Genomic DNA, 17,111 nt, shown 5'->3' with positions numbered 1-17,111 from the left:
CCTGGAACTCCTTGCCTTTATCTGTCCGCCATGCTCCTACCCTATCCATCTTTAAATCCCGTCTATTCAGTTATCTACTTTCTATTCAGCTTCCTCCGAAATTCTAATTGTTTTAATTTATTTCCTTAATTTCTGCTGTTTTATTATTTTATTTTTACTTTCATTTTCACTTATTATATTTTCACTTTTGTAAATACTTATTTATTTATTTAATTTCTGTGTAATCACAGGCCAAACTGTTAAGGCCTCTACTTGTTCCTGTATTTATTCTTAGGGGACAATTGTCCCAGAATAATAAATTTCTTTTCTATTTCTATAATTTAAAAAAAATTTGTACTTTTTTTTTAAGGAATAATTTTTTTTAAGCCTTCAATTTCTAAATATGACTTTTTTTGAGTGGAAGTAGATTTTTGTTTAATAAGAGTAAATTTACGATCCAGCAGATTTTGGGTTTTGAGTTTCTACAGGAAATATCTATTTTGGGTCTCTTGAGTGTGAAATTTTTACTAATTTAAATCTTGGAAAGTTCAAATTTTATACTCTGAATCGGTGTCATCATGAGTTCTTGTAATGAGCTTTTGAACAAATTCAGCCGAACGTGTCACTTACTGGATGAATTTTCAAATCATTTTTAAAAAAAATAAAAATAAAAACCTCCTAATGAGCTGCTAAATCTCATTACTTGGGTAATATTTACAGGAATTCCAATATTGAACTATTATTCCAAATTTTGAGACAATTTGAGCTTTGGAAATGCCCTTTTTACGGAATAAATTTTGTTTAACGATTTTTTGATACCAGATTCAAGAAAATTTGGTTAAGTAAATTTTGGTAAGAGAATTATTTTTACCCTAGAATAAAAATTAATTTCCTTTTATATATTATAAAGGAGGATTTGCCCTACATTATAAAGAAAATTTGGGAATTTTATCTTTTATAGTAAAAGAGAAAAAAATTGTCAAGGTTGGGTGTTTTTCAACGTTACGCTTATTCGGGCAGTTTTTGACGATCAAAATCGGACAGTTTTAATTCTAAACATATTTCTAGATTCCTCTTCTAAACAGGTGTATCCAGGGAATTTGTCAATGTGTGATGTCAGTGTTGGAATATCCTGGGTAAATCGGGCTCAATGGTTCACCTCTCGTAACCACTACTGGGCAAAGATCTTGATTTTTCTTTAACTTCTGCGTCTAAAATGCTATTGAAAATAATTATTATTAAGATAATTACTTTAAATTGATGGACTGGTTGTTTGGCATTTCGAAGTTCGGGGACTTAGTGAGCTCTCACTGCGATTATGTTAGTGTTCAGGATATTTTGTGAACATGTCCGCACCATTTATTCAGAGAAAAAGGTAGAAAAGTGTAAGAGAACTAATATTATTCGTGCATTCAGGGCTCTAAACTAATTCATTTTTCAGTGAATAATTTTAAACAAAAGCATGAAAAGAATTTTATAAACATTGCATCATTAAAAGTTACGTTGAATGCAATCACTTGAGCCCAGGGACTTGATAAATTGCAGAAATAGTGGATATCTTGATTAACATTGAAGAAGAAGAAGAAATTATATTCTCAAGATATCTTCAAACTAATTACTTTTTTCAGACAACTTTGTTAATTGCATTATTTTATATCTTTCAAAATTCTTGTAGTTGCTCGTTAAAAAATAAATTGTAAAATAAAATCTTATATTACGTTACTTTTTTTTTTATGTTAGATTCTTCTAACGAATGATGTCTTCACTTTTATTAAATTCCAACTTCTTCGCTTCTTTATTTTTTTTTTTTTAAACTAGCTTTTTATCTTCCTGATATCAAGGGAAAAGCAGCTGTGGCATGCAAATCGTAAAATGTGATATTTGTAGACAAGTAGTTTTTATTACCTAGTTACCATAAGTGTTTAATTTCTTTTTCTGTACATTTATAACATCAACTTTTTTTCTGAACTCCTCACTCACATTGCGTTAAATTTTCTGAGTGATTCGAACTAACTAGGAAAACAAGATTCTGATGGTTAGATAGTACTAAACATTTCAAAATCCTAATTTGTAACTTTGAATAAACTTTCAAGAATGTTAAATTCTTATTTTAGAAAACTTAATTGGCCAGACATCAGCATAGATATCAGAACTCATCTCTTCCATGGAGTTCTCAAGAGAGAGCCTGGTGGATTTCCAGGAACATGATTTCCTGAGGGAATCGAGGAAGTGGTTTATACCAATCTCCCGGTTTCCTGATGTATGGTATTTTACACTAGTGAACCTAGGCAATTACCACAGTAGGAATGATGTAATAATCCTTTAATTTAAGATCAATTTGGAAATATGTGTTGATAGCAAGGAAGAGTTTTAATTAATTCCCGGCTCCCCCTTCTACCTAGAACTATCCAGGAGAGCTTGGTTCTCTCTTTGATCGGAGAAAGCCTTTCTTAAAATTGAGGAAGGTTAGGAGTCGGATGTGGGTGGTGAGCTTCAAATTTCCCCGAGAGCGAAGGAGGGAATAGAATCCTGTTGGGTGATTTTTGCTTCACATTGCTTAGGGAGGATTGTTCAAGATCTTTTACTGCCGGTTTACGTTTTTCATACTCGAAACTTCCCGAAGAATATTTAGTTAGAGTCTCTCTCGGCTCTAGTTGTGGGTACAATAGATTTAGTAAAGTGGACAAAGTGAAAACTAGACTCAGTAATACCCATTAATTCTGTTGGTCACTACCAACTTCTTCAAAGAAACTCCTCGTTATCTTCGGTGTCGACTCTCTCGCTTCAAACCGTAGTCCATAAGAAAGTTCTTCAGCACTCCTTTCTTCACCTCTACTTGTATTGAATATTACTATTTATGTACTTATCTATCACTCTTTGTAACCAGAGATTAATTTTTTTTTTTCAGCAAGTTGTTATGGAAGCTGAATGGGCTAATCCTTGACATAATTAACTGCCAGAGTTCTCTTTCTTCGCTGAAAATAGAAAACTAATTTCCTCCTTATCCTGGTTCTATGAAAGGCGGCCTTTCTTTTTTTTGCTTTGGTGCAGAATTCTTTAAGAATATTTTTGATGAGAAATCTCAATCTCTACTCCAGACGTGACCATTGTTATTGTTAGTGATCGTGTAAGATCCAAAATGTTTTTTTTTTTTTTTCTAATGCTATACATCATTGGCGCACGGCCATTAGATGTCTCGCAGCCCATTATATTTTCGCTCTTGAAGAGAGCTCGTCAGTAGTCGCAGTCAAATGGGACAGGGCTTCGCACTCAAAAAGATGGTCTCCTGTCATGTGCCCGATCCCGCAAAGCACACATACAAAATGTACCTAATATCCATAAAAAACTATTATTGTGCAATTTATCTTCCGATCGACACTGCCATCTTTATTAATACGCCCAAATTCCTCCCAAAAACTACACTGTAGTTTACACTAAAGAGATAATAAGTGAAGGTTAGTTCTCTTTGATTTCTTCGAACCCCCACACTAGACTTGAAAGAACAGAACTGAACAGACGCTAACGACTACTTAAAAAACTCTTAGACGACAGATTAAAACTCTCTCTGGACAACAAAAGACTAATTTATACACCTATTTTGAAACCCATCTGGGCGTATGGAATAGAGCTGTGGGGTTCAACCAAACGCTCCAATCTTCAAAGGATTCAATCTCTACAATCTAAAATTCTTCGAACTATTCTACACGCTCCTTTTTATGTCTCCAACTTGACTATACGCACTGATCTTAACATTCCTTTTGTCACACAAGTTGCTAAAACAAGATACAGAAAACTCCACTTCAACCTACAATCTCATATAAATCCTCTAGCTAAAAAAATCTTTCTTCAAGAACTCTTCCTGACAACCCGGACAAGACGCCTTAAGAGACAGTGGCCTCGTGATCTCCTCTCAAGTGAAGAGAGCGACTAATAGCCTAATGTTTTGGAGTGGTAACTTCTACCGCTGGGTAACTTCTCCACTCGTATTCTTCTGTTATTTGTTGATACTGTTATCACTGTTACTTATAGCGCCAACGCGCTGATGGTAGCAAAAAGAAACGCAAAAAAAAAGTTCTCTTTGCCCTCTGATGGATCAGCCTCTGAAGGCTGATCAAATCCAGCACTATGGTTCCTATAAAATTTTCAACTTTTAAATTTTTTTAAAAATTTAATGGTGAAAAGTTAGGGAAAGAATTAGGTGAGTGGTTTAGAGCATTGGGCTACCATGTGGGATACCCAGGTTCGCATCCAGCCTGTCTATAGTTTTAGTTCAGACTTCCTGACCCTCTTACAGGCCTCTTAGCGGTTCGGTTATGGTCAGTGTTGACTGTAAACAGAGAACGATTCCGGAGGCCAGAGTTCAATTAAAACAAAAACGCGCCTTAAATAAAACAAAAGATAGTAGGTACATTAAAATAGTTTTAAACTGTCTATATAAGTTAGTTTACAACTAATCTCTTTTTCAAACAATAAATGTAGCGTAATGCAAATTGGTAGCTTTATTTTAAACACGAAGAAGAGTAGTGATTTAAGAGAGCTTTCCATCCTTGAACTCTATGATCTTCTTGAGTGACGTCGCTCTTAGAAAAAAGAACAAAAGTAACTGCTCTGTGTGTTTTTTTTTCTTGTTCTTTTTGTGGCCTTTTCAACGCCATCGTTTAGTGCATTGACTTAGAATATTTAATAAGTTGAACACCTTAACTGCGTGCTTCTTGTACTTAGCAAACCAGCCACTTATATCATTATAAAAGACATAAATCAGGTAATTTCCCATCAGAAAGATAGCTTCCTTCTAAATATTTTTATTTGTGAGATATAGTGTGATTTGTTAGTGAAATATTCCATAAAATAACACAGGAATGTCAAATTCTGAACATTTCTGGTTACCCTGACAACAAAACGTTGCTTAAAAAGATGTTACAAAGTTTTAATGTGATAAATAGGTACATTAGGTACTTTATTTTAATTTTTTCTAATTGGTTACCTTTACTGCTAAAAGATTTTTCAACCAAAAATTTCCCGAGTTCCTTTCAAAGGGCAACTCCCCCCTCCATTACTAACAAACTCTCCATGGCACCAATTATGCACTTTTCTTTTCTATAGAACATTGCATCTCTCTTGCATTCTTTACATGACTTTTTGGGATTCACGCACAATTCTGGAATCCCTGAAAGTATTACTAAAGTTCATGTTTCTACTGATAAAGCTACATTCTTCACCTCCGGAAGAAACAAAAAGGAACAGTGCGTCCTTAATTTCAACTTAAAGACGTGCCAGGAATTCTTAACTACCTAAGTGTACTCAATTATTTTAGCTTCAAATATTTAAGCTGTGACTGAAGTTAACTTTCTCCCAGCGCATTCTTGAATACACGGTCAACACTGAGTTTTGCAAATAAAATATTATTGAATTGACGTACTTTTGGCAGGGCCATTCTAACTTAGGAAGTTTTGGTGGTCCAGAAGTTTTGCGAATAATAAATGTAAGTTGTAGAGAATTCAAAATAATTTTCTAAGGCCAGCAATTACTCCCTAACCTACATTCACATTACCTTTCTTATTATTTTTTTAAATTTTTACTTTAAGGCGCGTCAACATCTGAAGTTATTGGCGCCCAGAGCTTTTTTCAATGCACTGCCGATCTCCGGACAGTGTTCTCTGACATGCTGATAGCACTGTCCATTGCCGGACAATGAATCGTAAGAGGCTACTAGTAAAAGAAAATCTAAGGGCAAGCAGCTGGATTCCAACCCAAGATCTCCGCGTCTTAATCCAGTACGCTAACCACTAAGTTAATCCCTCTCATAATGATGATATAATGCAAACAAAAAATTATTTTAATCTATTGTTTTTTTAATTGGGTTATTTATTTTGCAATTCCAATCAATGTACAAGCAAAAAAGATTAGGGAAATGGTGTAAATACATACGAGCACCCAGAGACATTAGTGGAAAGAACGACGACTATCCAGTGATGGAAACCACGTTGGCAAGCTTACGCAGCAACCATCCTAAGAGATTGGCCTTATATGTTGACATGATCGCGTGGCCACCGCCGCTTCAGTCTGCGCTGAGGATTTGAAGGGAGTGCTTGTAGTAGACATGTTGTGGATCAGAGGGTTGTAATGATTGTGTAGATTTGAGTGGAGTTTTGTGAATCGAGATTGGGGCTATTTATTTTTTTATAAACGATCGTCATATAAATAGTTGTACCTCTCATAAAGGAAAGGGGACACTGCTAGTAGTAGATGAATGCATTAAAAAATAAAAACCAGAATAAGATAGCAATACTGCTGCATTTTTTGGTTGTTATTTGATGGCCACTTTTTCTCAGATTGGAATAAATATAAGTAGCAGAATAAATAACTAGAAATGAAGATTACTGAATACTGGCACCATTGATTCGTATATATTGAATATTTTAAGTAAATAAATTGACCTAAAAATAAAACAAATGGATAATAAATAATAACTAATAATTTTTTCAAAAATGTTTTTCAAGACCAACAACAAAAAATCCATTGCCCAAAGTTTACGAATAGTTAATTCACTTCTTTTTCGAATTTTCAAATATTTATATTCGATTTCTGTTATTGCTTAATTTATAAAACTACTGCCAAAAATATTTAAAAGGCGTTGATCTTGAATAATTTAAAATTATTCTTGTTCATTGTATAGTAAAAATACATAGCTACACCCATGTTCCATTAATGGAATTACTATAAAATATATGAGTTTATTAGTAGATATTTAATTATTTTATTTCATCTTCTAAAAGTATTTATTGACCTCAAATAAATGGCGAAATTGGACCGCCATTACTAACGTTATCTCCATTCTATCCCCTTGAACTTTTAGACTGTTAGATGTATTGTTGCGAACAAAATGGCGCATCATTTATTTTTATTTTTTTATTTATCAAAGATTATTTAATTTATTTCAGTATAAAGAAATATAAAAAATAAGGAATATGCTTTAATCGTAAATTTATTATTATTATTTTATTTATATTTATTAATTTAAGCTAAAATGTTAACTCATCACCTTTGGTTTTTGTCTGGGTATTCCTTTACATTTTTGGGATGTTTTTAAACCTTTTTCTCGCCATGTCATTGGATATAAGACGACTTGACTTGATGCCTGAGTCTATAGAAGCGCACCTATTGGCCAAAAGTGTCCGCTGGATTTCACCTGTTATATTGTTTCTGCCATTTATCAGCTAACCATCCGCCGAAAGATGTTTCGATTAATCGATAAAATTATACTAAAAGCTTGTAAGTAGATAGATAGGATTGCAGTTAAAGCATTTTGTTTTTGTATCTTTTAAAAAAAGATGTTACAGTAGGCTAAACACATAAAGCTTGCCCTTTACGTGTGAGATGAGGCTAAAAAATAAACAGAAATAAAAATCAATAAAAGTTGAAAGCGGCCCAATCAAATAATAGTTTAATAATTGCTTTTAATAATTTGTCGTAAACAAACTTTATTACATATGGTAGCATAAAAGAAATAATAAATAACTGTAAGGTGTAGTCGGGAAATTATATAGAAGGAGAATTGGGAAATTAGCATAATGTTTTGTTATGGCATAGCTTGAACACAGCAGAAAGGTGTTGGGCCACAGATTGGAATAAGGCCTTGCCTTACTCCTTTATTATGGGCAATATGTGCGCTGTGGTGGGGGAGGAGACGATGATAGCCTGGATACATGTAGAGGACGATTAAACCGGTCCCGCTGGGCGAACAAGACGATGTTTCCAGCATCACCTTGACTATGGCTACTTCCTAGGAGGTACCATTCTCTGCTCATCCTGGCGTTCTAGTGTCTAACAATGCCAATGTGTAACAAATAGATTACCATTTATGAATATCTCTACTTTTTTATTTCATGTCAACGATTTAACAAGAGTCGCTTTTAACAAATTAGTAGGTGTAAATATGAGTAATTGTGTTAAAAATGACTCATATTTGGTCTATTAACTTGACTTATTTGCTCTAGAACAACTTCCGCCGATTCTCCACCCCAAGTTAAGTCCTTGCCAACCAAATAAGAGCAATGTAGGACGTATAGCAAAAGAATACGTCAGAGTTTACAATGCAGGATAAAGGCAATATCATTAGTATTTAAATGAAATCAGTCATTTGCTCTGTTTTTCGCCGTGACTATTGTTTTCATGGTTCTACAGTCCTCGAAGGACTTTGTCTCCTTACTTTCTTCCACTTCTCTCTCACTCTCGCGTCTTTAACAGCGATTCTTCTTTATCTTCTTACGACTATGCTTATAAATATCCTCTTCGCCATCATCTAGAGCAGCGTTTCCCAACTTGTGGTACGCGTACCACTGGTGGTAAGCGAGTTGCTGGTTGGTGGTACGCGAGTTGCTGGTTGGTGGTACGCGAGTTGCTGGTTGGTGGTACGCGAGTTGCTGGTTGGTGGTACGCGAGTTGCTGGTTGGTGGTACACGAAAAATAATCAATAATGGCGGACATAGTAAATTTAAAAAAAAATTAAAGCATAAAAATATCATAGAAACGTTTTTTCCTATAATACATAAAAATAGGATGGAAGATTTGCAAGGAATCGGTCAAATAAAACCTCGCAAATCTTCCATCCTAAGTTTAACAATTTGTGGTCACGAAAACTATATATTCATACATAAAAATTTTATAATTAATAATATTATACAATAATGTTGTTAATATGTACATAATAAGGTTAGTCTGTCTCAAGATATACGAGAAAATATAATAGCACATTTAACAGGATTAAAATTGTCTTTCATGGAGTATTTTCCAAAACCCGAAAACACAAATGATAATTGGATTTCAAACCCCTTCTATAAAGAAAATTTAGGAAAAGCTACATCATTATCGATAAATGATAAAGAAAATTTAATAGAATTATCATGTGACAGAACTTAAATGATAACTATGTAAAAATCTGCTTAAGAGACTGATTGTAACGAGTAGGCTCTATCCAAGCAACAATAAACTTAATTGGTACTTGCAGGTATTGAATGCTTAAAAGAAATTAATTTAGAAGATTTGGGCGCAAATATAATGATCCTAAAGAAGAACTTTGTAAATTAATTAATAATTTTAATGAGAAAAATATGTGCGCAATTTTTAATTGTTTAAAAAAAACGTGTTAAAAACTAAGATGCTTACACTTTACACTTCAAAACGGATATTTCCGATGATAACTCAAAATCGAAAATCTGCACGATTACAGTACTCCCTCTTGCTAGAGAAAGAGAAAATAAAATGGAGGCCAATATGGTGTTCCTGCCGCAGAAAAATTTATTCAGATTTAGAGAGGTATCGAAAGAGGTGAAATGGATAGTTTACAAGGCAATATTGAGACCATTTACAAAAAATGAGCAAATGCTGTAAATTTTCCTCTAATTTTTTGACTCATTAAAAGTGGAAAATAGTAAAGCATAAGGAATAACGAAGATTTAGGCAATAGTACAGGATTAGGTGGGATGAGATGACTGTGGCGCATTTGAAGTTTATAACGTGAACATGAACTCGAACACCTTTGTAGCAGACACATTGTATCTCCATACAAATAATAATAAAATAACAGACTCGGAATAACAAATTTCACGAAATACATTCATTTTTACGAAATGGTACAATTCAGCATGATGTACTACCAAGTGGTACGCGAGCCAAAAAAGGTTGGGAAACGCTGATTTAGAGCAACACTTGGCTCGTTCATCCTTTCTTCTTTGCTACTTCCGAGTGAACTTCCAGCAAATTTCTTTGGGACTCCTTCTTCAAATGCGCCACAGTCATCTCATCCCACCTAATCCTGTACTATTGCCTAAATCTTCGTTATTCCTTATGCTTTACTATTTTCTACTTTTAATGAGTCAAAAAATTAGAGGAAAATTTACAGCATTTGCTCATTTTTTGTAAATGGTCTCAATATTGCCTTGTAAACTATCCATTTCACCTCTTTCGATACCTCTCTAAATCTGAATAAATTTTTCTGCGGCAGGAACACCATATTGGCCTCCATTTTATTTTCTCTTTCTCTAGCAAGAGGGAGTACTGTAATCGTGCAGATTTTCGATTTTGAGTTATCATCGGAAATATCCGTTTTGAAGTCCTCCGAGACAAAAAAAGTTTTTTGTATGAAGGTGGGGGGTATTGTGGCGCCAGTCTGTCGGTCCATATTCACCGGAACTCAAAACAAATAATGGCCGGAAGTTAAATGACTCTTTTTTATTTCGCTTAGAGGCTAATATAGGTCACCACAATAAGATTTCAGATTAAGATCGGTCCACCGGAAGCTACACTGAATTAATTTTTTTAGTTTTTCAAGATTTCTTAAAACCGGCTCAAACGGTTTTTTCCTCTAAACTTAGTATGCTAATTGGAGATATATGTTCTATAATGCTTATTTAAAATTCAGGGGAATTCGATTATGAAAGGAACTTTTATGAAAAGGTGGTGATTTCATCTAAAGTGCTTGCAATTTCCGTGTATTTTGCTGTCGTACCACCTTCGAAATTTTATTAAAAATCATAATTGGGATTGATTTTCCAAATTCGAAGAAAATCGGCTGACCAAGAATACCAGTTTACTGAGGAGAAGATTATTTCAGCACTGTAAGGTTACCTCGAAAATGGCCACTACGGTTTCATTTTGTACCTCATATAGTGATAAAAATTATATAAATCTACAACTTTTTAAACTGTCAGGGTGTTTATATGATTGGGCTTTTCTTGAATCAGATAATTTCAAATACTAAGCATATAATTCATCTTCCACTCATTGAATCTTTAGGATTAGTTTCTTCACAGCAGCTTCCAATTCTACAAATGAGCTCAATAATGCTGTCCTTCCCGTCAGGACTGCATCACCAGCATTCATCGGATGATTGCTTAACTATTGAATATAATGCCTTCTTCCTGGGAATGATTAAGGATTAAGGAAAACACTTTGCAAGTGGCAAATTCTTGAATGGTTTGTCAAGAACATGTTGACACCCATCAACCCAAAATGCGTTTTGCTGAGTTGATAATTCGGTGAGAGTATGTCCTACAGTTTTTAGGAATCAAGCACATGCGCATTACCTCCAGTAAGTTTCCTGTTTGTTTCCATTTGCCGTGGACGCTCTAACTTTGACTGACAATCAAGCAGCTCAGAACTCCTTGTCTGAAAGTTTTAATCCAATACTTTAGTAGCACGAATTCGCACCCACTTCAACTGGACAAACTACTGGGAGCTGTAGTCGATGTTAATAAGATAGGCCTCTAACAATGTCAAAATTAATAATTATCAACCTGTACTGTCGTAAGTGATACAGTGTTTGGTGTTGTGAGTGAGCAGGATTTGTAAGTTGAAGGCCAGTCCTCGTTGCTAACTACTTTTTATTTGTCAGAAAAAATGTTAATATTATGACAGGTTTTTTTTTTTACCCTCATCCACGAAACGTAATTTGGTAGTAGGAAGTTAAGTCCTGCCTTATAAACTTGGCGATTACTTTACAGAAAAGAGAAGACAGCTAATCATTATTAAGTGACTAAAGCACAATAGTAACGCCATGTTTAGACAAATCGTTCATTTTACTAAATAATACTAAAAGAACATTTTGTACGGTTTTATCAACAGTATTGAGGCGCACTAATCGATTAGCATCTATTTCTGTTTGTAAAAATCGGTTAATCGATTGAATGATTTTAAACAATAGTTATTGTAATTGGAATTTTCAAAAATGATCTTTTTTTACAAAAATCACTTTTATTGGATTCACGTTTTGAGAAAAATTGGTTCAAGAACTGTTAATAAGAAACGGAGATTACTGTAAACTCATTTGAACCAACTTTTCTCAGGTATTCTGATGGCGCCATTTCTGACAGGTGCACTTACTACCTGAAACCAAGTGATTTATGTCAGCAAAGTAACACTTCAAGAACAAATCAACTTATATAATATTCAAAGACAGAAGGCACACTAACATTAACAATGAAAAAAAAAAAAAATTTAGTAATTGTTAATAAGACTAAAGTGCACTTTTTTTTTTCTTTTTTGTATACCAAGTATCCAATGTATACCAAGAGTCCAATACTAAATACTAACAGCTCCGCTAATCCCGCTTGATTTTCACGGCTAGTTTACGCGAGTATGTTTTTAATTTTAGACTAACTTTTTGATTTCTCTTACCGTGCAACTTAGAAAATGGTGCTTTAACCTGCCGTCTTTTTGATAAGAATGAAGAACTTGGCAGAGTTCGTCCAAATGTTTGATTACTCACCTCTTAGCTATGGAATTCTTCAGGAAAGATATTATTTGGATATTCTCCATCATACATTGATGTCACTTAGGGATGAAATCCGAACCGCCTTTCTCTGTTACAAGTGTCAAACATTTTCTACACTAATTGTAAGGCCATTTTCTTTCGGTTTTTAACGTGTCAAAGGGAGTAGAAGCTCTGTATAATTAGGGTTACCATATATTTTTTACGCCAAACCGGGACAGTCAGTTAAAAATAAATAAATAGTATAATTTGTTATATTTTTTTCATTGTTAATAAACTATAACTTACACTTTTATGAATATACAAATTATTAATATTATCGAGTGTCACAAAACTAAACGTATATCGTAAAAAATCACAAAAAATGTAGCTATTAAATATAAAAATATAATAAAATGCACTTACATATTAATAGTAGTAATATATGTATATTATTTACTTGTACAAGAGTATTTCTCAGAAGATTGTACTTTTTTTAGAAAGTTTTCGTCATTTCTAATTAAATCATAAAATTTACATGTTTCAAATTTAGATTAGTTTTACAAAATAATAAGGCACCAATGTTACACTCAAGCAAACGATTTCTTTATGTTTAACTAATATTAATTTTTTTTTTTTAACCTTTAAAAACCGTGACACATTTAACAACCTGCTTGGACGCTGGGACAAGTGCTTAAAATCGGGACAGTCCCGGCCAAATCGGGTCGTATGGTAACCCTATGTATAATTAAAAATTTGCTACCAGTGGCTTTAAAGGCCATGAAAAACCAACATTCACAATCAAAAGGAGAACAATTTCTTTAATTTCATTGGCTAGTAATTGAAACATAAAACAATTATGAAAGTAATTAACAATTTCAATAATATTAAACAATGCAGTTTATTCCAATGTATGTTGTATTGTTTACTTTTAATGGCAAACATTTCGCTTGTTATTGCATTCAAGATTCCTTTTCAGGCTATGTATTATTCTTGATTAAATAACTGCTGATCGTCATTGTGGCCAAACATTCTGCTTACTAGAGATGTCTCCGCCGTAATTAGACATATGTACTGAGCATATTGTTAGTGTCATGAACTTTCTTGATTTGTAAATTGTATCATATTGTAATTTTAGTTCATGCACCTAATAAACTTTTCCATCTTCAAGTGTTGTTTGTCTGAGCCTGACTCTTCAACAACCTCTCTGCTTTCTCACTGGTCTGCCTTCTTCGACGTCATTCTTGATGCCAACCTCTTCTTCTTTTTACATCTCACCAATCAAATTCAAATATGTTCTTTTCACTTTTGAGGGTAATATGTTTTTTCGTGGTAAATTGATTTTTTTAACGTTTTTAAAATTCAATGGCAAACTTCAAAACTGCATCTCAATTTGAGTCAGCGGTCGGTCAGGTAGAATTGTAGAAGATAATACAATGGAGTGAAAACAACTCACAAAGGAATTACCTTCAATCTCACAAAGTTGGTGGGTGCATTGAAGAATAGACAATAGAAGTACCCAGACTAACACCAGGTAGATTTATATATGGTTTGATTGGAGAAACTCGATTTAATACCACTGAATATATGACAAAATATGTTGGTTACTTCTCCAAAAAGGGTGAATGTCAAATTTGGAAAACTTTACCAGGGAGAGAAAACCATAAACCGAGGAAAGTAATTCTTGGTTTTTCCTAATACCTTCAACTAAAGTTAGCGAAGTACGTCTGAATAATTCCAACGTTTTCTTATAGTTAAGAAGGTAATTCTCATATTTAGGATTCCCATGATCTTGCGCAAGTCAATTAAATAACAATTATTGTTGTATAAAACACCAAAAAATTTCCTAATTTATTATAAGCAGACGACACCGCCTTACTGTCTACTAATCATGATCCTGTAATAACTCACAGAAATCTGCAGTCACATCTCTCCTCATTAGAACAGTGGTTCAAGAGATGGGTCTATTAAACTTAATGAAACTAAGTCGCAAAACATCACCTTCACTCTTCGTCGCATTACTCTTCCTCCAGTCATCTATAACCTAACACCTCTACCAGTAGTGAACGTTGCCCGCTACCTTGGGCTTTACTTAGACCGAAGACTTTCTTGGAACCCCCACACTTGATTAAAAAAAACAGAACTAAACAGGTGCTATCGACTACTTAAAAGACTCTTAGACGATAGATCAAAACTCCCTCTGGACAACAAAAGACTGATCTATACTTCCATTTTTAAACCCATCTGGGCGTATGGAATAGAGCTGTTGGGGTTCAACCAAACGCTCCAATCTCCAAAGGATCCAATCTCTACAATTTAAAATACTTCGAACTATTGTAAACGCTCCATTTTATGTCTCTAACCTGACTATACCCACTGACCTTAACATTCCTTTTGTCACCCAAGTTGCTAAAAAACGATACAGAAAACTCCACTTCAACCTGCAGTCTCATGTGAATCCTATAGCTCAAAATCATTCTTCAAGTACTTTTCCTGATAACCCAGACAAGACGTCTTAAAAGACAGTGGCCTCGTGTTCTCCTCTCAAGTGAAGAGAGTGACTAACCATATAATGTTTTGTAGTGTGTTACCACTGGGGTAACTGCTCCACTCATTTACTTCTACTGTTCACTGTTATCATTGTTACTTATAGCGCTAACGCGCTGATTGTAGCACAATAAAAGCAAAAAAAAAAAAATTATTATAAGATCTTTTAAAGCTGGAGACAATGTTTACGAAAAATGAGTTTGTTATAAATAAGTAAGGGGTTGTTGACCAAATCTATCGTTTTCATTAGACAAATAAATCAACAACAACAAAAATGAATAAATAAATAAAAAAAAAAAAAAGACCAGCTATCAATATGCGGACATCATGAATAATTAATGATATAGTGCGGACTGAAACTGTGCCAGCAGTGTTATTGTAACGTGTAGAGAACATATGAAAATGGGCGCGAGTAGCGCTGAAGAAGAATCAAGAGAGACTCGATTACTCCCCAAAGTATTAGAGGCAATCCTAGCAGCAATCGCTTTGCGGCCATATTGTGTATAGTGTATGTGTTGGCCATATAGAAGAAGGGAGGTGGTAGATATTACCTTCCCCACTTAAACTTGCTTACCTGGACCTCCATACACACACGCGCGCACACCTGAGCGAGCCAAGCATCTAATGTTTCCCCACTTGATTTAGTTGTAAACCAACTCTCGATGGTGTTGGGTCCGCGATAATATTGCCGTCTAATTATTATTTTTTTTTTGTTTTTGTTATAGTAAAATCCAGTGCGATTTTTTTTTTTTGGCGATTGTTATTATAATTTATAATTTAATTTAACTGAGATCTTTTCTTTCCCCCGAGGACTCTGGATAACTGCGCTCAACTAATTGCTCCTTTTGGGAAAATAAAGTTAAGGTAGGAAACCTTTTTAGTTCCTCCTGACTTTCAAAAAAATTATCTGTTTTACTGTAAAAACAAAATGTATGTTCCCAAGTTCATATTTGACATCATGCTCTGCTTTAGAGTAAACTATATTTGAATAAGATTCAAAAGATTGTTATTAAAGATCTGTCAGACTTTCTCTTTTTTTTTTTTGTTCTTTAAGATATTAACAGTTTCTTTATTATTATTTCTGCCAGATAAGATGCCGAATTTTCATTTCTCATGGTGTTTGTCTTCTTTTAATCTGAACATACGTCCAAAAGACTTACAACTCTTGATATTTTATTCTTGTTTAGGATAAAGTAATGTTAGAATTCAATCCTAATTTTTTAAAATAAGTTTTACACGTTATCATTATGTTGAAACTGCAATTATTTTGCTATATATTAGCATTTTACGTGAAAAAAAAAATCTTACAATTGTATTTTATGCAACTTTTCTATCAAATATGTTTCGAATAAAGTAACGTGATATTTTTTTAAATATTAACAACTTTGAAAATGGTTGAAAGTTTCACATATTACCCATTTTGAAGAAATATTTTAGTTAATTAAAATAAATTAGAATTACCTGTTGATTAACTTCTCACTTAATACGATTTTGTTAATTAAAATATTTAACCAATTGTTAGTAAGTGTTGAAACTGTAATGAAAACCAGCAGACAAACTGTTACCTCCTTATTCCTTTTATCAATTTTTTTATCTTCTTAAAACGCTTAGATGTTTCTGTTATCGCTGTTGCTTTTAATGTCCGTAACTAGTAACTTAACAGCAAGCAAGCACTGTAGACTTGGTGCATAACAAGTTAAGTTACATTTTAATTGACTCTCTGGCTGCTTCATATTTTCACCATTACCTCGTTCAAACTTCTTTTTTCTTTACCCCTCTCTTTCTTGCCCCCCCCCACCCGCTGCTTCTAACTAAAAAGGTTTTATTCTTTAGTTTAGGTTATACGTATATTTTATAACAATAGGCAGGTAGAGAAACTTCTCTTGTGTAGACATGGACCATTTTACATTATTCACTTTCTTGCATACCTCTCGTATCTTTTTGTACAAAAGAAGGAAAGATTTGGGTTTTTTTCCCCCCAATTCTTTTGCTTTGAAGAGGGACCCACTTCAAGAAAAACCACCTCTTCCTCTGCCCTTTTTTGACTGTTGGTCTGGATGTTTGATTTCCTTACTGTCTCAGTAAGTATCCTTTTTCCCAAATAATATCGATCTTTGCTATTTAAAACAGATGCTGCTCTGATCTCCCCGCCATAACTCCAACTCATTAAAATACAGAAAACTGTACTAGTTAACGCCCTTTTTACTACACTAGACCATGTTTAAAAGATACTGTTCCCAGTAGAAGGGAGGTATTTGTTAGTAGGAATGTTTATCTCTGATCTGTGTATGTATTTGTTGTATTATTACGTGTTCTGTGTTGCATGTGTCAGTCTCGC

The 17,111-nt window shown here is 33.8% G+C and overlaps 1 protein-coding gene across 4 annotated transcripts in view; it reads left to right on the top strand.

Moving 5' to 3' along the window:
• Positions 1 to 17,111, top strand: part of Egfr (epidermal growth factor receptor) — a 380,956-nt gene that overhangs the window by 253,493 nt on the left and 110,352 nt on the right. Inside the window, exon 1 of one of the 4 annotated variants that reach the window (XM_074119171.1) lies at positions 13,661 to 15,637. The exons of the other annotated variants lie outside the window; for them this stretch is intronic. The gene's annotated coding sequence lies outside the window, so the exon portion shown is untranslated. Of the gene's footprint in view, positions 1 to 13,660; positions 15,638 to 17,111 lie in introns of those variants that run through there. 4 annotated transcript variants of the gene reach the window in all.

This window comes from Rhodnius prolixus, unplaced genomic scaffold (assembly GCF_049639745.1).
Source record: "Rhodnius prolixus isolate KJV_2025 unplaced genomic scaffold, Rpr scaffold_2, whole genome shotgun sequence".
In the NCBI taxonomy this organism is placed as follows: Eukaryota; Metazoa; Arthropoda; class Insecta; order Hemiptera; family Reduviidae; genus Rhodnius; species Rhodnius prolixus.
The sequence above is the reverse complement of the archived record's forward strand: the minus strand, read 5'-3'. Positions and strand labels throughout refer to the sequence as shown.